Source organism: Carassius carassius, chromosome 23 (genome assembly GCF_963082965.1).
Source record: "Carassius carassius chromosome 23, fCarCar2.1, whole genome shotgun sequence".
In the NCBI taxonomy this organism is placed as follows: Eukaryota; Metazoa; Chordata; class Actinopteri; order Cypriniformes; family Cyprinidae; genus Carassius; species Carassius carassius.
In genome coordinates this window covers 30,014,360-30,039,144 of record NC_081777.1, presented here as the reverse complement: position 1 = coordinate 30,039,144, position 24,785 = coordinate 30,014,360, and the positions used below count along the sequence as shown (strand labels likewise).

The window sequence follows — 24,785 nt, the reverse complement described above, 5'->3', positions numbered from 1 at the left end:
AATTTTAGAATTAAACACTCAACCACTCGGACATGATCAGGTTAACTCACGACCCAACTGAACTGAACTTGAAATGATGATCTGTCAATGAGCCACTTTTTAGTGACCTCTCATGTCAGTTAAATGAAATTTACACTTAGGCATCAGTGACCCATATCACACCTGCAGTGACTAATGGTCTTAAAAAAGACTGCTTATATTAATGAAAATCCTGAAAAAGGATAAAACAACTAGTAGAATAAAGCAATTATAAAAATGCATACACTTGGTGAGACTTTAATGGTTGGATTATAAACATTTAAATATTATAATATTGGTTCTTGTGGATTGTTTAATAAATCTTGGTTCAAAAATGCATTATATAGAAGGCTTTGCCTCATTTGAGAGGTTCACCACATGTCACTGAATATTATGTCAAACAATAATATTACATTAAAAATGTCAACGCAAATTCATCCAGACCAAAAGGCATACATAACACACATAGTCAAATCATGTAAATGATTTAGATGAAGATTAACCCTGAAGTACTAAATCAGTTTTTCCCCCAAAATGACAGGAAAAACTAAGCCACTTACTCTGGGCTTCTATGAACAACAGCAGTTAGCCACTAGCCAGTGACTCAGATTTGTGTTCCAAACATGAAACGAATTCTGCTTAAATCATAGCTTTTTAACTAATATACTGTACTGTAGCTCGGGGCACATGCAAACAAACAAAACATGAAAACAGGAACTAAGCAAGCAACACCCTTCACCCATCCTCAGTTTAAAGTGGAAATTCATAATGACAAGTGCCTTTTTTGATTGGTTTTGATTTATGCAATGTTTCATGCGCTTTTGTTCTCCATTTGTGAATCGCTTCGGATACAACCCTCTGAACCCTGCATGTAAATAAAAACTTGTCGCATCTCTCATCCTGACATCTCCAAACCTCGCGAGGTTTGAAGCTGGACGCGTCGAGCGCACTGCGCGCAATTGGGCACAACACCGGTAATGTACCGCGAAAACCCAAAACAAATCTGCTGTTAGAAGAGACAGGGTTCCACAATCTTGTAGGGTAAGAACTGTATCTTTATGCCTGAAAGCGTCTCCTTTTCCAAGCTAGTGGACGCATTTGGGTGGATGTGTCATTTGTTTCTGCATCTTAAATGGCGGATTTGTGAGGAGGTTTGTTTACACGCTGTTCGGGTGATTTTTTTTGGACCGTGTTTCAGTCTTGCTGGATTCTAGGCTTTGGTTCGGTTTAAGTAGAGTTGGTCCGCGACGCCTCGCGGATGGATGTAGCGTTTGTTTCACTGACGTGCGTCTCTTGTTTCTCTATCATTATTTCCTTAATAAGCAGCGCTGTAATTATTTGACTATTTTAAGACATTTATCTGATTCTACTGGCCTTATCAAAATGTTCCCACACCAGGCCCGGCTCCAGAATGAAATCATTATATCTATTTAATTGCATATTTAAATGTGTGTGACACACACACACACACACAGTCACATCACTTCAAAACTTTATTGGCATAATTGTCAGATAACTGATAAATGAGCCTGCTGTGCTTTCATGTACAAATGAAACTACGTGAATGATTAATTCCTCAACAAAACACTATAGTATTTATAATTATGGTCTATTAATTAGCCAAAATAAAATTAACTAAATGTTAAATTTAAAATGCCTTCCATTAAAAATTCCAGTCAGCATAATCAAAGCTTGATTTTCATGTCAAGCATTTACAGTAGGCTACTATTTACAAAAGTAATCAGAACGTAAAGACATTGAAATGAAGCAACAAAATTTATATATATATATATATATATATATATATATAAAATATAACCAGTGATAATGGTCTAATAATAATAATATACAAATATTACGGAGAAAAGACGATCAGTTAATGGACTTAAAAGACTGTAGGATGGATACAATTTTTTTCTTGTAGGTCTATTTTATATTATGCACTTTGTAACATTAATTCAGGCCACTACATAATATGACGTTCCCACGAGTTAATATGATGTTCCCACGGATTAATACCTTGTGGCCATTTTGGCACATATTGTCATTTTCTCACAAGTTATTATGTCATGCACTGTAAAAAGGTTGCTGTAAATTTTACAGTAACTTACTGGCAGCTGGATGCCAGTAACTTACTGTAAAACTGTTTCATTTACAGTAATAATAATGCATACTGTATTAATATTTACAGTACGAGTACTGTATTATTCAATTACAGTACAAGTACTGTATTTTAATATACAGTAATAATACTGTATATTGTATTAAAATTTACAGTACGAGTACTGTGTTTTTCCTTTACAGTACAAGTTCTGTATTTTTATTTACAGTACTAGAATTGATGTCATATTACTCAATTAGACTTTTTTGTAGATTTGAGTTTGCTTCATTTGCTTTATTATTAAAAAAATAATTAAATTTTTATCTACATGTCACAGGTAAGGTTGCAATAAAGTTGATGAAACGGATCAAATCGCAGCAGTCAAAGTTTTATTTAACATAGAACTCAAAATACATTCTACAAATGTGTTTGAATTCATCCTGTGTATTTGTAACATGGCTAAAAATGTAAACATTCTGAAAAGCAGAACAAATCAAACAGTAAAAACATGTTTTAGTCGTGTTTTCTTTCAATAATTTGGCCAATCGAATTCAACCAGCTCTCTGATAAAAGATGCCACAAGGGGATTCAGGCTGGCGATTTTTCCAGATGCCCGGCTGATCTGTGATTTGGTACCATCAGGGTTTATTCTCAGAATGAACCTGTAAGCACAATAAAAAACACATTTATCAAACCACTGATTTCCCAACAGTCATAACATGGTGCTGTATGCAGTTTGATGTTAAGTGAAGTGAAGTGAAGTGACATTCAGCCAAGTACGGTGACCCATACTCAGAATTTGTGCTCTGCATTTAACCCATCCGAAATGCACACACACAGAGCAGTGAACACACACACACACTGTGAGCACACACCCGGAGCAGTGGGCAGCCATTTATGCTGCGGCGCCCGGGGAGCAGTTGGGGGTTCGATGCCTTGCTCAAGGGCACCTAAGTCGTGGTATTGAAGGTGGAGAGAGAACTGTACATGCACTCCCCCCACCCACAATTCCTGCCAGCCCGGGACTCGAACTCACAACCTTTCGATTGGGAGTCTGACTTTCTAACCATTAGGCCACGACTTCCCTTAAAAAGTTCCCTTAAAAATTGCTTTAATAAAAGCAATATGTACTATATAAATAAATAATTAATTATACATTGTAGACAGATTATGAACAGATTAGACAGATTATAATGAAACTTTGTGAGGTTGCAATTAAAACGAGGGACACTTTTTAGTGATTATAAAGGGACAGCTCTTTGCGTGCTTTCTGCCATGCCAAATCAAACATAGTAGTCTATTTTTGCTTTTCTGTTTAAATTAACAGTGGTTTGTGAATTTAGATAATTTATTGGGAATGTTTATGCTGGGATGTGTTGTCTCTAGGCCACTGGTTCTCAAACTTTTTAGAGTTGTACCCCCTGAGGCTTTTAACATCCATCTGCGTAACCGCTCTCTGCAGTTACACCTTTTTCAGTAAGGGACAATATTTGCTCCTAATATTTGCTTCTTTACATTTACAAATAATTTTAGAAAATAAATAATGCTTTAAATCAAAAATAAAAAAAATCAATAGAGAAATATGCAATGATGGTAAAAACAAAGTGATGCTTTAAAATATTAAATTAAAACCCCCAGTATGTTGCGACATGTCACTATCTTTATTTGTGAGGCGTTCATTTATTCAGTAAGGAAGCAAATGGCTGTAATTATGAATGAATCATTGAATTATTGGCTCTCATAATTTATTCAAAGCCGCAGATTCATGCACAAACACTGCTGTGTGGTGCTGTTCTGCAGTAGCTCTCGTTGGAGCTATTTTTTGTAGCGAAAAATACTGACTATTACTGTGTTTAAAATGAACATCACTTAATATTAATACCTTTCGTTTGTTGAACTGTTGTATAAATCAATGTCACATTAGCAATCAAGTGGATATTCGTGTTAAACACAGGAACTCACACAGGGAATGTTTTTGTATTGAAGAGAGTTCGAATCTTAAATCGTAAGCTAGTAAGTCAGTAGGGTTGCCACCTTCAATACAGAAAAATAAGGGACGCCTGGGGGGGACACCCCTTTGGGGCCACGATGACCACAGGTCCGATGACATGCCAGTGGTGGTAAATCACAACTTAAAACATGTTTTCACAAAAATATGAATTGTTAATGAACTTTAGTAATTGTATAAGGTGGCGTGAACACAGATTTTGGATAAAATATTTGTCACTGTTTGCAGACAGTAACACAATCCAAACAGTGAAACCACATAATAAATAACTGATCTACAAACATTTCTAAATTCATGTAAAACACACAATTATTATTATTTTAGTTTTATTATTGGTAAGTTAATCTATTTTATATAGTCTATTCTTAATTTTACAGTAGCCTATTGAAGAATGCAATCATTTAAATTAGTTGTTTATTTGCTTCACATAGGCACTGTATTTTTATTATTAAATATATCTCTCTTATCTCTTATTAAAATAATGCTCATGTGTCTGACTGTACACCTTAACCGTAATAAACAAATCGGTAACACTTTAAAATAAATTTAAAAAATAATCTGGAGCAGCCTCCGCCATTCTTTCAAATCGACTCTCTGCCAAGAGACCCACCCTCCACTGACTCTGATTGGCCGTGAACCTGAAACAAACCAATCAATCCAACGATGGCAGCGAGTATTACCCAATCAGGGGCAGAATAGGACGAGTCTTCACAGAATGCCGGTGGGATGATTTGCATGAGATGCGAATTGAAGACAACTCCGAAAATACGGGACAAACCACGTCCAGTATTAATTCAAAACGGGACGCGCTATTTTATTCTCAAATACGGGACGATTTCATATTTTAAGGGACAGGGTGGCAACCCTATAAGTCAGTCAAGTCAAAATATATATATAAAAGAGCTCTTTTCCAAAACACGATAAATCCTATAAAAAAAAGTTTGTCGTGTAATTTTGCTGTGTACTGACCCTATTTGCTGCTCCATCAACGTTTCATGCCAAATCGCTATATTTCCATGTTTAAAATGTACTGCAAGATGCAGGTTCTTTCCAAACCGTGATAAGCACTGAACCTATTTTTAGCCTAAACGCGATATATCCTCAGGACTAATCAGAATTGTCTTTCTCTCTTCGCGCGCTCACCGTTAAATAACTCGCGCATATCGCGCCAGACGCTCAATTCGCCTCATTCGCGGATCCGCACCGTGCTAAACGCCTCGTGCCGCAGGACCTCCAGATGCACGTAAACGCGTCTTTGCATTGACTTAAAGTGATAGTTCACCCAAAAATCTAAATTATGTAATTTATAAATTACCCTAATGTCGTTCCAAACCCGTGAGACCTCCGTTTATCTTCGGAACACAGTTTAAGATATTTTAGATTTAGTCCGAGAGCTCTCAGTCCCTCCATTGAAGCTGTGTGTATGGTCTACTGTCCATGTCCAGAAAGGTAAGAAAAACATCATCAAAGTAGTCCATGTGACATCAGAGGGTCAGTTAGAATTTTTTGAAGCATCGAAAATACATTTTGTTCCAAAAATAGCAAAAACTACGACTTTATTCAGCATTGTCTTCTCTTCTCGTCTGTTGTGAGAGAGTTCAAAACAAAGCAGTTTGTGATATCCGGTTCGCGAACGAATCATTCGATGTAACCGGATCTTTTTGAACCAGTTCACCAAATCGAACTGAATCGTTTTAAACGGTTCGCGTCTCCAATACGCATTAATCCACTAATGACTTAAGCTGTTAACTTTTTTAATGTGGCTGACACTCCCTCTGAGTTAAAACAAACCAATATCCCGGAGTAATTCATTTACTCAAACAGTGCACTGACTGAACTGCTGTGAAGAGAGAACTGAAGATGAACACCGAGCCGAGCCTGATAATGAACAAAAGACTGACTCGTTCACGAGTCAAGAACCGTTTCTGTCAGACGCTTCCGATTCGAGAACCAAGGAGCTGATGATACTGCGCATGTGTTGCGTGATTCAGCGTGAAGCAGACCGACACACAGAGCGTCTTAACCGAACTGATTCTTTTGGTGATTGATTCTGAACTGATTCTGTGCTAGTGTTATGAGCGCGGGTAAACCAAAGGCTTGAAACAAGGGCAATCGTCGCCAATGACGCAATTACATCAAGCGCAAAAGAATCGGAGAACCGTTTTCTTCAACCGGTTTATTGAATCGAACTGTCCGAAAGAACTACTGGTGATCCGAAAACCGATGCAACCGGTTCTTGACTCGTGAATGAGTCAGTCTTTTGTTCATTATCAGGCTCGGCTCGGTGTTCATCTTCAGTTCTCTCTTCACAGCAGTTCGGTCAGAGTACTGTTTGAGTAAATGAATTACTCCGGGATATTGGTTTGTTTTAACTTAGAGGGAGTGTCAGTCACATTAAAAAAGTTAACAGCTTAAGTCATTAGTGGATTAATGCGTATTGGGGACGTGAACCGTTTCAAACGATTCAGTTCGATTTGGTGAACTGGTTCAAGAAGATCCGGTTACATCGAGTGATTCGTTCACGAACCAGATATGACAAACTGCTTTGTTTTGAACTCTCTCACAACAGACGAGAAGAGAAGACAATGCTGAATAAAGTCGTAGTTTTTGCTATTTTTGGACCAAAATGTATTTTCGCTGCTTCAAAAAATTCTAACTCACCCTCTGATGTCACATGGACTACTTTGATGATGTTTTTCTTACCTTTCTAGACATAAGCAGTATACTGTGCACACCGCTTCAATTGAGGAACTGAGAGCTCTCGGACTAAATCTAAAATATCTTAAACTGTGTTCCGAAGATTGACCGGAGGTCTCACGGGTTTGGAACGACATGAGGGTAAGTTATTAATGACAATTTTGATTTTTGGGTGAACCATCCCTTTAACACTTTAAAATCACTTGCGCCAGACGCTCTATTCGCATTTGGTGTGAACACCACTCACTCACATACACAATGTCATGTCGTGATGTGTATGTAGTTGAAAATGGATATTTTACTTGTTTAAAATGTGCTAGAGAAAGACATATGACTACTACACTCACGTCTTTTGCAGTGTCAAATTAAAATTATTTCACCGAATTGATCAAAGGGGACAGTAAAAACAATGCTATAAAAGATTATTTCAAATACATTCAGTACTGTTCTTTTGAATTTAAAAAAAAATCTATCACTTTCTCAATGCAAATACAAAAAGCAGCATAATGGTTTTCAATATCGATAATAATCAGAAATATTTCTTCAGCAGCAAGTCAACATATCGTCCCCTTGGAATTATAAGGTTCTATCTGCGTTCTGAGCAGTTTTGAGATATTGAGCTTTAAGGTTTTTGCATTCCATGTTGAAAGAACCTTTTTATTTTCTAAATGCAAAGTTCCAAAATGTACATAACTTAAAAAACAACATCATATAATGTAAAGAAGTGGTCACAGAATAAGAATATGTAAATAATTTAATTTTGACAAACATGTCAGATAGAACCTTATAATTCCAAGGGGACGATATTACAAAGATTTCTGAAGTATCAAGTAGCACTGAAGAATGGAGTAATGAAAAAATGAATACATAACATTTTAAAATATATTTAAATACAAAACAGTTATTTTAAATTGCAATCATATTTAAAAATATGACTGTGTTTCTGATCAAATAAATGCAGCCTAAAAGCTTTAGGATAAGAGCTTGTGATGTACAGCCTGGTTGGATTGGCTGCTGCCAAAAATAATTAAACATAATTTACCACTTTATTTACAAAATATTAATCTTCAATGCGTGTTCACAAGAGCACCACGACGCATGCATGTTGTGTTGACACAAGAGCAGACGTTCAGTCAGCTCTCAGGTATCCGTCTGCTGGTAGATGTTGACCACCATAGTATCAATTAAAAAAAGCATTTTAATAGACTTACCAATTGCAATCAGTCTTGGGGTACTGGGCAGAGAGAGGCTTCTTTCTGCATCTGCTGGAGTTGCAGTGACCTAAAAGTAGAGCAATTAAAAAAAGGTTGGAAGAAATTAATTACATATATAGAGAACATACTTGCATCTTGTTTTAAAATACTTCTCAATGTTCTTTATAGGCATATGTCACTTTGTGATATCTATGTCTGCCTATCTTGCAAAATAGAAGTTTGATCATAAATGATGATGAAAATTAAAGTGTAACTCAAATGCATGACATTTGAATACAAAAACAGTAATTGTCTTTTAGAACTTTCTTAAGAAACTATAATCCTGCCATCTCTTACATCCTCCAGTAAATGTGGGTCATCTGATCTGTGTGTCTTTGCATCAATGTACTGTGCTTTGACTGACTCATGGCTCAAAAGTGCATTGAGGGTCTCCTTTACTGGAACATCCTGCAAAAAGCAGTCCTTTCCTTTGGAATTTTTACCTAGATACACCTGTTCAGGTGCCACATAATTAAAATATACTTTTTAATAATTAAATAATTAATAATTAAAATACTCCCTCATTACAATCTCAGAAGATTATTTTTAATAAGACCAGCTATGATGTTATCAATATACGGTGGTGGCATATTTTGCTTTCTTAATTCATCGCTCAGTTTTGAAAAAATTTGTTGCATGTTGCGGTCATGCATCACCTGAAATTTATCAATTAAAATTTGGATAGTGGTGGCTGGTAGCAACATTTTAGCTTGCATCCTCAAATAGAAGAGTGCCAAATTTGTCAAATGACATCATGGATGTCATTTTCATCATGGATGTCACTGTCATGTCTACAGTTTGATGCATCAGCATCTATTATTACAGGGTTCTCCAAAGATTCTCTGTGTTTTCTGCTTATGTGAGATGTGAAAGTTGATTTTACATGAAAATGTTTTTCACAGTTGGGAAAGGGGCAGGTAACTTTTTTCCCATCTCGTATATGCCATTTTAAATGGTTGCAGAAGCTATGAAAATTTGGGGATGTACAGTATGCGCGCATCCCGCAACCTGACAAATCACAGCATCCGTTTGAGCAGGTCTGCAGTTAACCTTATTTGGTTGTGTGTGCTTATGAAGGCACGTCCTGATTTTGCTGAGTTAGATGTGTTCCTAGGTCAACATATTTTGTTGACCCTGGAACAACATTTTACTCCAAAAATTTATTCTTGACCATATCCCTACACCTAAACCTAACCTTAACCATGAGTAATCCCTAAAATCAGAGGAAATGATAGATTAATGACACTGATGTACAAGCACCAAACAGTGATTTTAAGCATAAACTTCACAAAATCTATAAACTGGTCCTTCAAATCTGATTGGTTAATCACAATGTTGTTGTTTCAGGGACAACGAAGATGTTGTCACAGGAACATGTCTCACTTGGTAAAATCAGGTTCTGCCTTACGAAACATGTGTGACTTTAGTGCCAACAGAATCTGAAAACTACAAGGACAAGTCAGCAAACCACAATTGAACCTAAAATTAGCCAGGTTCCTATGCATTATGATATGGTGGTAAAATCTGTAATGCATTCGCACAGATAACTTGCAGTGTTTGCACACAAACTGCGCAACCATCTTGACTGCTGCTTTTTTAAACAGTATGTTAAAGATAGAAGTTACAGTTTTCAGATAACGTTAACGTTTCAATATAAGAGTCAACGTTGGTATAATAATCACCAGCTTTTTCTCATTGAATTGTTGTTAGCTTACCAGTTTCTTCAGATGACGGTAACCGCCAGAAAAGAACTCCAAGCAACACCAAACCTCCGACGTTCCGCGGTTGTAACAGCAAAAAACTTTAAATGAAAACGAAATATTCACTTCAACATACTGTTATACAACCTCCGTCTTTAGTGTTGCCTCACGTTTTCTTTTCGTACTTCAAGATAGTTTGCTGTTAACGTAAAGTTTCCACAGAGTCCTCCTGCTTAGCTAATTTACATTAAAGAGGCAGAGGAGCCTTTAAAAAAGCTTATTTTGTTTCTGTGTCACTAAATATCAGTCAATGTAAACTTTATTCACCCCGTTGAAGTTGTCATAATGATGACGGCAGTAATAATTGTAACATTACCTCAGGCCTTGACAAACAGGCAGAAAAAAAGTCTCTTGACGACAGGAATATTGTCCTCACAACTCACTCAATTTGCAACACTGGTTCATGTTAGGTTGCTGTTAATAAGTGACTGCATTTGAAAATATCTCGGTTTTAAATAAAATAATTACAGAAACAATACTAACCTTTTTGTTGAGTGTTTCCTCAGTTGTCCCAACCAACCGGAAAAAAAACTTGAAAAGGAGTCTCCGTTGTCATTGGTCAGTTTTTTCACGGGCATTGTCGCTACTGTAAATCTATTTACAGTAGATAATTACAGTACTAAACTTATATTTTCCCATAATCCTTTGCTATTTACAGTATTATACTGTTGGCACATTTAACAGTATTATACTGTACATATTACAGTAAAATACTGTTCAAATTACAAAAATCCGTTACAGTGTGGCAACGACAAAACTAAGTGAACCGACCATGTCTTCTCACGGGCACCGTACTTTCACGCTTTTTAAATCATGAATAAATATACTTAGATAAATCAAGCGTGTCCCACTTTGCAAAAGTCACATTACTGATTTGATTTTACTGAATTGCACAGGAAATAGGGCTTTTATGGAGAAACTAAAGTGCAAAGCTGCAAAAGGGGGCGGAATGGGGAGCAATAATCGTGTTATTTCAATAATTGTATTTTCCTAATTGTTGGAGACCAACATCAAAATTTAAACCATTTTTCAATTAATTGCACAGCCCTAGTAGCTAGTTTAAATTTAGCTAGTCTAAAGTTTAATTTCCTCACAGGCTTTATTGTTTTTCATCCCTGGTAATTAGAGGAGATCAGTAAGGTGCAACTGCAGCACAGTGTGGCTTCAGTAAAGATTTGGCTGTGTGACATCTGCCACCGTCGTCCATGTGGATTTGCGAATTACATTTGTATTTCTCTCATGTCCCTCAAGAGCTCTGATTACATGGTCCAGCTCCTCATTACCAGCTCCTCATTGTAAATCATTGAGTCTGGAGGACGCCCTGCAAACGAAACCAGAGATTAGGTCAGATCACATGCTGTGGCCGAGGTTCTCTCGTATCATAGCTTAATTGCCGGCCTGCCCACACTTCCTGCTCTGAATAGATAATTGTATGCTAATAGAATGTCTGTCGTGCCCAGGTTTTGGCCTTTTTAGACCTGTGAGGCATTACAGTAGCACTTTCTGATGCGGTAGTAAGGGCAGTGTGTCAGGAGGCCTGAAAGTGCCACTCTTGTTGTTTATATATATATATATATATATATATATATATATATATATATATATATATATATATATATATATATATATATATATATATATATATATATATGTATATGTGGATATGGTCTAGCTGGTAAACTTATGTATAAAATTCCACTTTGGCACAAGCCACATTTAGGTTCCATTGACACTGAAACACATCAATGGCATCTAAAACACACAAGCGTTTTGCAAATGAACAACATTAGTGATGTGCAATTGTTTACAGTATAAATCCTTTTAGGTTCATATGTTCCTAATATGTTTTAAATAAAATATCTTCAGCGCTGTTATGTTAACAGTTTAAGTTTCATAATTTCATCATTATTAATCTTTTCTTATTCTTTTCATTTTGTTGAACAGTTATTTTAGTATTATTTCAATACTGTTTAATTATTTATGAATATTTTTTTAGCTTTATTTCATTTTTGTTTAATCATTTTAGTGCTTCAAGTTCAACTTGTTTCAGTTAGTTTCCAAGACAACATTTGTCAAATTTAAGGTTTCCATCTAATATATTTAATTTCAGCTTTAAAAAAACAATGTAATAGTTTGTTGTAGTTAACAATAACATGTTTTTAGCAGCATGATTCTGATGCAATGTGTACAATTATAATATTGAAAGATATTTTTGAAGGTGTTGAATTTGTAGAGTGCTTTGATAACTATTCTTTTTTTAAGAATAAAAGAAGATGATTAATTTATACACTCAAATTTACAGAGAGGCTTTAGGGTCATTCTCACGAAACTGTTGAAACGCCATGGCACTAGTTATTTTAGATATTAAACATGCAATTTAGTAATATATAAAAACACCATAATAAAGACAATACTGTTCTCTACCTTGCACAAAGAGTAATTTCAACATAGGAATTAATTATTTTTGCATTTTATTGCATTTTCTGCTGAAATTCTCATTACCGCAATGCGTCCAACTGTATCTCAACTTATGTTATGTTGTAATTTAAACAAATAACAATTAAAATATTCTGAAAAAAGTAAATGGATATTTTTCTATAATTTTTTTCACATGACAGAAAACTGAATATTCATGTATAGTAATAATGATACAATAGTGGAAATATAAAGTGTCCATGACTAATGTTCTCATCCTCTGCAATATTTTTTGAGGGTCATTTACGCGCACAATTTTTTTTATATATAAATCTTGATTTTAAATTAAGCAACACATGAGGCAGAACCTTCAAAATACCAACAAGGTAGGCAGATATCTTCATATGTTCCAGTTAAATGTTTAAAATTCTCTTGTCAGAACGTATACACGACAAATTGATTATCACCACCGAAACGGGTAGTTTTCCACATTTCGAAAAAATATTAGATTACAAATTTTCTATGAAAATATACTTCATTAGTGCCTGATTATATACACCGAGTAAAAAATTAGCTAAATCATCATAGCTTCTCTGTTTTTAGCAAAACATGCTAAGACACCTCATCCTCCTCCATTTTCACTCACCGCAACAATTTAAGGCCAGTTGCGGTAGAGAGAACCTCTTTTTCGGTAGTGAGAATTTAATCATACAGACTATTTTTAAATGTATATAATAAGTTATTAGATTAAATATTATTTAATAACAAAACAAAAAGCAAAGGCTAGGGTGACCAATTTCAGAGAAAACGTTTATACCAACCCACCAACTCCCAGGAAGGAGAGAGACATTATGGGTTAGAGGTTACAGCAGGAGTAGTTAACAAAAATAGTTGGGTCTACACATAAGTCTACACAAATGTTGGTGCATCTATCATTATGAGGACTTTCTATAAGTGTAATGATTTTTATACTGAGCAACAAAACTTTGTGTGTGTGTGTGAGAGAGTGTGTGTGTGTGTTCACTGCTGTGTGTGTGCACTTTGGATGGGTTAAATGCAGAGCACAAATTCTGAGTATGGGTCACCATACTTGGCTGTATGTCATATTAGAATAATTTCTAAAGGATCATTTGGCACTGAAACCTGAAAATTGAAACCACAGAAATAAAATTCTGGTTTAAAGTATATTAAAAAGATAACAATCACTTTATCATAATATTACTGTATTTACTGTAGTTCTGATCAAATAAATGCAGCCTTGATTAGCAGTAGAGGCTTTAACAAACTTTTTTTATTTTTTATTTTTGTTGCTAAACTTTTGAATGGCAGTCTATTTAAATATGAAAAAATGCAGCAGTTTTAAATTCTATTTCAAAAACAATTATTATAGAATTGTTAGGGGTTAAATTGAAGGAGAACATCTTTATGGAAAAAATTAAAATATATTGTGAACCATCCTTTTAGGAATATATGATATAAAATATTAAATAAAATAATAAGCATTATTTTATAATAATGTATTGTGAATAATTTTTAAATAATAAAACTAAAATTACAATACTAATATTAATGTCTTCTTTGTTTTCTAACATTACACTAAGTATTTATTTTTGTGGAAAACCACAGGGTGCCCTTTAAACTGTTTCTTTGCTCACAACAATATAATATTCTGTATTCACAAAACCTTTTATCTTGCCACTAAGAGTTCTCCTTAAAAGCAGTAAAAGTCTTTAGGTGCGAGTTTTCTCATAAAACCTATTCATAAAGCAGGAATGGGGAGAAATCTTAAGCTAATAGAAAGAGTGAGGATGACCTTTTTGGTATGGATGATGTCAGCATGATTACTAACTACACCAACAGTGATTGGCTGATAGGGGATGGGTCTATGTCAGTCATTTTATAATAGAAATATTGTAGATTGAGATCATGTTGCCATAATCAAATAAAGATTTAAAAATAAAAATGTTGCAATATTCAAATAAAGTTTTTAAAATATAGGCTGCTAAGTGTCACTAATTAAACAAGCACATGTTCAGCTAATTGTCATCCTCATGTCTGCATCTTATAAATAATTGTTATATGTATAAGAAGCCTTTTAATTAACAGACTAGAATTATTATGGCTGATATGACAGTAAGATTTAGTACAAAGGCAAAAGAAATCCAAACTGGATTGCTGTGGAAACAGCCATTTTAGGATTGTTTATGATTTTGTCTTTGTGATTTAGGTGTCTTCTTGACTACCACTAACTTTTCACAGATTTAAGAGCTGATTTTTACATAAAACACTTTGTGAAGTACTCTAAGACCAACAATTTAGGAGTCCTAAAGATGTGGAGTTAGGAGCAACATTTAGTCTTAAAATATTTTGTGAAAATGGCCCCTGGTGTTTTTAACCCTATGTTATCTAGTTTTGAAGCACTGCAATATAATTTATGCCAATATTATCTAATTTATTTTCTACATTAAATTTGCCCCTGGTTTCACAGACAGGGCTTAAGACTAGTCCTAGACTAAAATGTAAGTCTGAGCTGTTTCCACTGAAATAAACTTGCACTGACTGATCTTAAAAATATATCAGTGCCTTTTTAGTTTTAAGATGCACATCGGTAATGTTTTTTTCTAAGCATGTTTATAAAAATTACTTAAATGTCCTAATTGATCTATGGTCTAATCCTGGCTTAGTCTAAGCCCTGTCTGTGAAACCGGGCCATTATTTGTTTGACTATACCACATACTTAATATGCCTATTATCATTACCGAAATCATGAACCTCATTTTCGTAACCTATGTATCATTACCGCAACATGTTCGTTTAATATTTAAGAAATTGAAAAATAGTAGTTTGCTTTTAAATGTATGTGCAGAATCTATATATTATGTTCTTTCAGGTTTGCCATTTCATTTTGAAAATGTTTCAGTTTTTAATGAAAAAAAAAAAAATCTGCAAAATGAGTTGCGGTAATGAGAAATCATTGAAAATCACAAAAATGTTATATGCTTTTTCACCACAGAAATAAAATTCTGGTTTAAAGTATATTAAAAAGATAACAATCACTTTATCATAATATTACTGTATTTACTGTAGTTCTGATCAAATAAATGCAGCCTTGATTAGCAGTAGAGGCTTTAACAAACTTTTTTTATTTTTTATTTTTGTTGCTAAACTTTTGAATGGCAGTCTATTTAAACATGAAAAAGTGCAGCAGTTTTAAATTGCTAATTGTCAGCCTCATGTCTGCATCTTATAAATAATTGTTATATATATAAGCAGCCTTTTAATTAACAGACTAGAATTATTATGGCTGATATGACAGTAAGCACTGCAAAATAATTTATGCCAATATTGTCTAATTTATTTTCTACATTAAATATTGTTTGTTTGACTATACCACATACTTAATATGCCTATTATCATTACCGAAATCATGAACCTCATTTTCGTAACCTATGTATCATTACCGCAACATGTGTTCTTTTAATATTTAAGAAATTGAAAAATAGTAGTTTGCTTTTAAATGTATGTGCAGAATCTATACATTATGTTCTTTCAGGTTTGCCATTTCATTTTGAAAATATTTCAGTTTTTAATGAAAAAATAAAAAATCAGCAAAATGTGTTGCGGTAATGAGAGAAATCATTGAAAATCACAAAAATGTTATTATAAAAATATATTTTATTTCAGAGTTTCAAGTAACTCTGCATGACAGTTAATAAACCATTTTTAAAAATGTGAAAAAGTATTAGTTTTCCCCATGGCACTGGCCTTTTCAGAGTGTTACGGTAATGAGATTTTTAAGGACATGTTTTGGAAAATATGTTCAAAAGGTTGTTAAACTGTCAGTAAAACTTTTTTAAATTTATGGTCTCCAACACTTCAGACCTGGCTCTTAATGCTTAAAAAGAAAATTTGTTGATACAAACATTTTTTAAAATGTCATATATGAAATCTTTGAAACTACGATTTCGTGAGAATCACCTTTTAGCATGCTGACAGTCCAACAGTAGTGTTAACATGTTAAATTCTCTCTCTGAGAAACTGGCTCTGCATTCATCTTTTTAAAATAACTGATAGATAATGAAAACTGTAGTATGTCCAACCCACCCCCACCCCCCACATTAACTCCACATTAAGGGTGGAGAGAGACATGGCATACATGCACAAATACCTTTTCAGAACTCTTACTCTTTAAACCACACAGCTCATGTTATCTCTCTCTGTTTCTTTTCATTTTATGCTGAGCAAGCTATTATCTAAAAAACTAAACATCTTGTATTGCAGTTATGTTACACAGTCTTTAAAGGACAACAGATGTTTTCTGTTATTTTTAGACATTTCTCAATTATCAAATAATTTTTTTCCAGTCCTCTGAGAGTTACAGTCCTCCTTCAGCTACACTAACATTTTGGACTGAGATCTATACAGATGATGAAATCTATGAAGAGAGTCTCAGATGGTAAAGAGTCTCAGATTGTGCATATATACATCTGGCAGCATTTGAGTCATAAATGTGGAACGTTGGATGTTTTATGGCCGTGTTTGTGGGCTGACTGGCAGAAGCAGCAGTGTCCGACAGCACACTGTCTAATGGGCCCATTGTAAGCGCTGGCACAGGGAGCGGTGTGTGTCCAGAGGAGTGCGGAGTATCGCTCCCGTCAAATCAGTGGGTATGTAGCTGCCATTGAAGTTTTGACAGTCAAATAATGTTTATATATATATATATATATATATATATAGAGAGAGAGAGAGAGAGAGAGATTTTAATAATTTAAGATAACTTTTCTTTTTCAATCTATGTGAAAGGTGCCATACAATACAAAAATCACTTTTATAAGATGTTTGAACACAGTTGTGTGACCGCAGTGTATATATATAAAAAAAACAGCCTATAATGGTAAAAATCCACTCACTCATTGTTTTATAATTCCAAAAAATCATAAACCAACTCTCTACACAAGGAGTTCCAGACTATGACGACAGAGTCAGTGAAAGTCCTACCCGTTTGTGACGCCCTCTGGCTCTGCACTATTATCATATACACAGCCCTGAGTGAGAAGCTGCGGTCCATCATTACTGTTCTCTTGCTGTAGCTGCTTGAGGTACAATGTCAACGCTAAGATGAATTAAAAGTGTCATGTGTTGGGATGCACCAACGAACATAGGAGTCTCCATAGACCGCTGAGGTGACGGTGGTTCTCTTTCATTTTTGAAGAAAATGTCCTAGAAAAAAACGGAAAAGTCTTATATAACATTTTACACCAGACTGCCTCACAAACTAGGGTCCGTTCAGCACTGAAGCTATGCAAAGATTGCTTCTGAAAGAGGGGTCAGTACCAACGCATTCTGTGCAAACGTGCAAACTAATGTTTTTACATTAGTCAACATTAAATAAACTGCCAATTATATTGCACATTAATAGCTTTAAAATATTTTTTATCTAAAATGGAAACTTTGTGTGCTCACTAAAATGATGTGCTTCCAGATATTATCTTCAATTTACTGGCCTTCTTTCTTTCAAATAGTTTTCTAACTTCACAAATGTACACCACTTTGCTCTTTGTACTCTTTATGTTTGTCATTCTATCTCTCACTTCATTCACCCTGAAATCTCTGTATTTGTTTCTTCAAAAATTTTGGGGCACATGGAAATATTTAGTTAAAATCAGCTCAGTTGTTCTGATCGACCGTCTTTCCTATCACCAGGTCCACTTTCTTCTCTCATGGAGTTTAGTCTGTGCAGTTAGGCCATTGAATCATCTTTTTGAACATCTGAACTGGCTTTAGAAGCCACCTATTTATTTTTTTCCCTCAGCAATTAGTTTATCATTCATATACATAGCAATATTTATCTTGTAGTTAATAAGTAAACCCCCATAGGTATTATATTCACATATCTGTATGTTTTCCTAAAAAGGTTACAAATCACAAGAGGAAAACAGTGCAGCAGCATTCCTCCAATAATTCCCATCATGCTCTTCTTACTCACCCAGGAAGTTTGTGCCAGTTTGTGTGCTCCTCATTCTGATCTTGATGAATAACAGGAGATGGTGCGATTGGAGTGAGTCAGAATGTAGAAATGTGCTAGATCTTATTTCAAAGTGCCCAGCACAGATCCGAGGGCTTGTCTGGCAGACCTTTCGAGAGTGCTGGTAAGGGGGTGTTTGTGATGAGATACTGTGGGAGAGTCACAAACAGACGTAGGTATGACGCCATGAACTATTATTACTAAAGGCAGACGTCACAACTGCGGCGTTCAGTTCTGGGAAATATTATAGGGGTTTCCTTTATTAAAAGCGTTCGGTAAAACCCTCTGTCTGTTGAAGAAGTGTTCATGTGGGTGGATATTTAGAGTCTTCCGCAGCCCTTGCTGAACTGATATAATCTTCAAGACTGTTGGAAGACCATTTCAGGTGACTACCTCTTGAAGCTCATCTTAGCCCCTTTCACACTGCCATTCCGGCAAATACATGGGTAAAGTGTTCCGGCAATTGTTCTTTGTCCTTGCTGAACTGATATTGATTTTGGAGGAAAACATGTAGACTGATGGATTCCTGCCCAGTATGATGTTGTTTTTAAACCATCATTATCATATTAAGTAATAAACAGAGGTGGACAAAGTACACAAGTCCATTACTTATGTAAAACTGACTCACAAAGCTGCTACATAGTAATGACTATCAACCTTGAGTGCCTTGATAGACATTTAGTAGAGTGAAAAGTATGATAATTGTCTTAAAAAAATAAAAAATAAATAATCGATATATAATACTCAAATTAAAGTATTGCTACTCAAAAAGTGTACTTAACTACAGTAATCAAGTGAATGTACTTCGCTACTGTCCACCTCAGGTTGTAAAGCTAAATTGCTGCTTTAGTTTACAAATGTTATAGGTATACATGTATATTTTCTTAATATACATTTCTAGCCTGGTGCACTTAATGATCTTTTCTGCTATGGAATGCACATTTATCATTATCCAATCAGTCACATATAAAAAAAATTGGCCTTACATTATTTATTATTGTCCTGTTTCACTTGAAAATCACATTATTGAAGTTAAATGGGTTTTGAATGTCATTTCATTTTTTTATTGGGAAGTTGTGGTCTAGTGGTTAGACAGTTTGACTCCTAACCCTAGGGTTGTGGGTTTGAATCTCGGGCCGGCAATTACACGACTTAGGTGCCCTTGAGCAAGGCATCGAACGCCCCACTGCTCCCCGGGCGCCGCAGCATAAATGGCTGCCCACTGCTCCGGGTGTGTGTTCACAGTGTGTGTGTGTGTGTTCACTGCTGTGTGTGTGCACTTTGGATGGGTTAAATGCAGAGCACGAATTCTGAGTATTGGTCACCATACTTAGCTGAATGTCAAGTCACTTCATGTTGACTTTAAGCCAAATTTTCAGATTGGCCTTTACAAAGGTATGGTGCTTGTCCTAAGAACTGCAATGAAAGTCCCAAATGCCATACTCTTGTGTCTCATTGAGATCCGCTTCAGAGGTTTTTGACAACTCAACCCAAATGTCTTATTTCTCTTAGACAAAGGCTCAAAAATGTGTGTCAAAGATAAGACAAAGACATGAGTGAAGAGGGAAACAAACTTGTCTGAAGCCTTGGTCTAAAGGGACAAAATAAAAAAGTCGGGAGTCTTATCTTCTCAATTCAACCTGCAGACACAAGAGATTTGCTGTTGTCTTTCTGCATTGTCGGTCGGATAAAGTGCTGTGAATCTTCAGGGATCTCCTGACATTAAACATGCCATTTACATGAACCTGGCGCCAGTGTTGTGATGCTGCTGTCGGATGAATAAAACCATCATTAGTTCACTCGCTGATATCTCTCACACAAGCTATCTCATGCTTTTTGTGGGTTGACCCCTTGTTGTCTTTCTTTAGTCCTTTTCTGCTGCGACATTAAAAAGGTGTGTGTAAATATATATATATATATATAAGTATATAAATAAGCAGTAAATTCATTATCTTCTAAATGTTGATTGAAAAGGTGCCATTTATTGCCAAGGTCTCTAATGAATTCTTTGTTGCATATGATTTTTGTTTGATTTGTTTCATCAGTCAGGCATTAAATTGCAAAACGAACATGGATTCAGACTAAATTGAGACGTAGTCCTTTGTCCTTTTGTTCAGTCAGGCTCCTCATTAATGACAAAGCTCCTACGGCAAAACCCTATCGTTTACTTTGATTTATAAATTAGGGTAATCTAATATGTACAATTGACATTAAGACATTAATCAGTGTATTGCTGACTTAATCTACCAGTAAAATCTAATAATTAGTCCCTTTTATTATTGTGAATATTTACACTTGTTTTAAAGTATCAGGTTTGTAAGATTTGTTATAATGTTTAGGAAGAAGTATTTTAAACTCACCAAGGCTGCATTAATTATATAAAAAATATACAATAAAAACAGTAATACTGTATATGTAATACTGCATAGAATTCAAGGCATTGATGTTCGCATAGAACACTGGCTCTGCACCCCTTTACCTAAATTCATTAATTCAGGCTTATGTGTCCTCTAGAAGCTTGCGTTCTTGCAAGTGAACGTCGCTTGTTTGTGTCATCCCAAAGAAGCACAAAGTCACGTTTACTTTTAAATTAAATGTTCCCTCCTGGTGGAATGACCTCCCCAACTCAATCCAAGCAGTCCTTAGCCATCTTCAAGAATCAGCTAAAAACACATATGTTCCATCTTTATTTGACCCTCTAACTTTAGCACTCACTATTCTAATTCTATTCTTAATATATATATATATATATATATATATATACACACACTCTGAAGGCATCAAGGGCTATTTGACCAAGAAGGAGAGTGATGGGGTGCTGCGCCAGATGACCTGGCCTCCACAGTCACCGGACCTAAACCCAATCGAGATGGTTTAGGGGTGAGCTGGACCGCAGACAGAAGGCAAAAGGGCCAACAAGTGCTAAGCATCTCTCGGGGAACTCCTTCAAGACTGTTGGAAGACCATTTCAGGTGACTACCTCTTGAAGCTCATCTTAGCCCCTTTCACACTGCCATTCCGGCAAATACACGGGTAAAGTGTTCCGGCAATTGTTCTTTGTCCTTGCTGAACTGATATTGATTTTGGAGGAAAACATGTAGACTGATGGATTCCTGCCCAGTATGATGTTGTTTTTAAACCATCATTATCATATTAAGTAATAAACAGACGTGGACAAAGTACACAAGTCCATTACTTATGTAAAACTGACTCTCAAAGCTGCTACATAGTAATGACTATCTACCTTGAGTGCCTTGATAGACATTTGGTAGAGTGAAAAGTATGATAATTGTCTTAAAAAATAAAAATAATAATAATCTATATATAATACTCAAATTAAAGTATTGCTACTCAAAAAGTGTACTTAACTACAGTAATCAAGTGAATGTACTTCGCTACTGTCCACCTCTGGTTGTAAAGCTAAATTGCTGCTTTAGTTTACAAATGTTATAGGTATACATGTATATTTTCTTAATATACATTTCTAGCCTGGTGCACTTAATGTTCTTTTCTGCTATGGAATGCACATTTATCAAATACACGGGTAAAGTGTTCCGGCAATTGTTCCCGGGTCGCTAGATTTAGCACTTTCACACTGCCAGTGATTACCCAGGATATGTGCGTGCTTTCACACACAACCCGTAAAGATCCCCGTAACGACACGTGACATCAGGGCGTGACGTGTAATGTACGAGTCGAAAACGTTAGGCACATTATACTTTCACTGAAGCAAGCGAACGATCTCGGCGTCAGCGCGGAAAGTGAGGAACAAACTGATCTCTGCTTCATTACAGTTTGCACATATTTTTTCGTCGCGAACGTTGATCTTCCTTCAAAACAGCCGGTAAAAGAGTCGCGCGATAACGTGCGTCATCACTTCGACACTGCATTAGATCTGGCTTTTGTTCACACAGCGCTCGTTCCGGGTCGAACCCGGCAATGTTACTAGGTCCCCGACCCGGGTTCAATGCCGGAATCAATCCCGGGACGTGGTTGCTTTCACACAGAAGGTGACCCGGCAATGTTCCTGGAATATGCCGGGTCCGACGTGCAGTGTGAAAGGGGCTCAAGAGAATGCCAAGAGTGTGCAAAGCAGTAATCAAAGCAAAAGGTGGCTACTTTGAAGAACCTAGAATATGACATATTTTCAGTTGTTTCACACTTTTTTGTTATGTATATAATTCCATATATAATTCCACATGTGTTAATTCATAGTTTTGATGCCTTCAGTGTGAATCTACAATTTTCATAGTCATGAAAATAAAGAAAAATCTTTGAGAAGGTGTGTCCAAACTTTTGGTCTGTACTGTATGTATATATGTTTATATTCTATTATTTTTGTATTCTGTCTGTTTTCTTTTCATTTATTTTATTATATAAAAGCCCTTGCTATGTGTACTGCGTTAAGCTAACTGAGACTTGTTCTAGCCCTTGTATATCATTGCTCTTTTGTTGATTTTGATTGCTTCCACTGTCCTCATTTGTAAGTCACTTTGAATAAAAGCGTCTGCTAAATGAATAAATGTAAATGTAAATATATGTTGGAGACTTTACTGTCATGTTTGATCAGTTCTCTTTTAGTTTTCTAATCTTGCTGAATGCAAGTATTTGTTGAGCGTGTTGGACTTGATAGTACCATCCATTAGAATAATCGCACCTTTGTTGACATCTTGAGTAGAGAGTGGTAATCACTTCATTAGCCGTGTTTCCCCTGTCGGGCCAAAAGCGGGCGTGCTAGTGTGTGCCAGGGCCAGTCGCGTTTCCACTGTTGCTTCCAGTGCTTGATCGTGCCTCGTCGGTGCTTCCTTGGTTTTTTAGTTTTTTGCATGCTAGCCATTAACATTACCATAGTAAACATGGTAAATGCGACCACTTCTTTATCACAATCATGTATTTACTTAGTAACATATTTTATCTGTCATTAATCTTGTCTCAAGAGTTTAGCTCCTTGTAGCCTGTCATAAAAATATAATAATGGGTTTTGTTTGGGAGCTTTTCTAAAAATAATAAAAATGACAATTATTTCTATATGTGATGTAGGCTATATACTGTAGGCTACTGTGACTTCAAATAAACAGAAACAGACTCGACTGAATAAGCAGGCTATGTTTATAACACTTTATTTCTGTGACTAATTTTCAATCCTGATATATTAATTCATTATGATCAATGTATCACGTATTATAGTAAAACATTGATGCTTTTAGATTTAAATATTTAACAAAGCATGCAAACAAATGGCCGCTTTTATTGTGTTCATTTTGTGATTGTGCTAGTTCCAGTGACTTATTTCTTATTAGTTTTCTGATAACTTCTCCTTGTTGGTGTAATGATGGGGTTTCGTGATGTTGTTTCTGAGAGGCGTGTTAAGGGCAGGTTGTAGTGAAGCGCAGCGCAGAAGGTGCTACTGGTCCGGGGCTGCTAGCCTTGCCCGGCCATGTTTAAAGCACTTTCTCGCACTTGCCCGGCAGTGGAAAAGCGGCTATTGGGGTCATCAGTTGGGCACCCTCCTTCCTTGGTGTTTTGTTAACACCTCCAAGTAACCTGGTTATTGCCATGGCTACAAAACCCCGCAGCTAACCTCTACGGGGAACAACTGGGTTCCCTAGCCCTGTTGTACTGCTTCAGCTAATAGGTCTGAATACTTCAGGCTTTTATGTTCATGCCTTACCAATTGCAGCCTCCCATGGAACAGTTCCACTATGAACAAGGACTTTTGTGAAGTAGACCACAGAATTAGATCTGTCAAAAAACAAAACAAAACAAAAAAAACTCACTGACTCTTCACTTAGAGCGATAGTTCACAAAAAAATAAAATAAATAAAAATAACAATGATGTTTATCTGCTTACCCCCAGGGCATCAAAGATTACAGTAGGTGACTTTGTTCAGTAGAACACAAAGAGAAAATTTTTACACAAACCTTTTTTTTTTTTGGGTGAACTATCCCTTTAATGGAAGTGTAAATGTGCAATACCTCAAATCATTCAGGTTTCTGAAGAGAGTGCTGTTACTTTTGTAAGCCATCAGACTTTGTTTTCACCTGACATACAATAAACCAATGAAGAAGAATAAAAAACATAGGCTAGATCCATAAATCGGCAGATCTATGGACCAGAATACCTTGTAGACTTAGAAGTGGGCTTGTTTTGATAAACAACCCTGAACACTTTACACTATCAGAAAATGAAGTTCAAAAGATGTTACTGCAGCAGTAACTTCTCAAAAAGTTACACCTTTGTACCTTTATTTACCACTAAAGGGTAAATATGAGTGCCTAAAGTGTACAAATTAGTACCTAAATGTTACATATTGGTAAAGGTACTACTTGAGAGAGCTTTTATCTGAGAGTTTAGCTTCAGGAATCCTCAGAAAAATACTACTTTTCTGCACGATGTTCACCAGTCTATGACAATTAACATTTACAATTACGTTTTGCAGTCTAATTTCCATTTTCAGACACTCATTATTGTTTGCGTTCTACAAGATGTGAGTAAAGTTGTGATTTT

At 35.6% G+C, this 24,785-nt stretch overlaps 1 protein-coding gene across 2 annotated transcripts in view; it reads left to right on the top strand.

Moving 5' to 3' along the window:
* Positions 1 to 942: 942 nt before the first annotated feature.
* The window catches only part of LOC132101745 (cholinesterase-like), a 34,035-nt gene continuing 10,192 nt past the window's right edge, over positions 943 to 24,785 (top strand). Inside the window, exon 1 of one of the 2 annotated variants that reach the window (XM_059506926.1) lies at positions 943 to 992. The gene's annotated coding sequence lies outside the window, so the exon portion shown is untranslated. Of the gene's footprint in view, positions 1,060 to 24,785 lie in introns of both variants that reach the window. The other variant, XM_059506925.1, reaches the window with a different exon arrangement.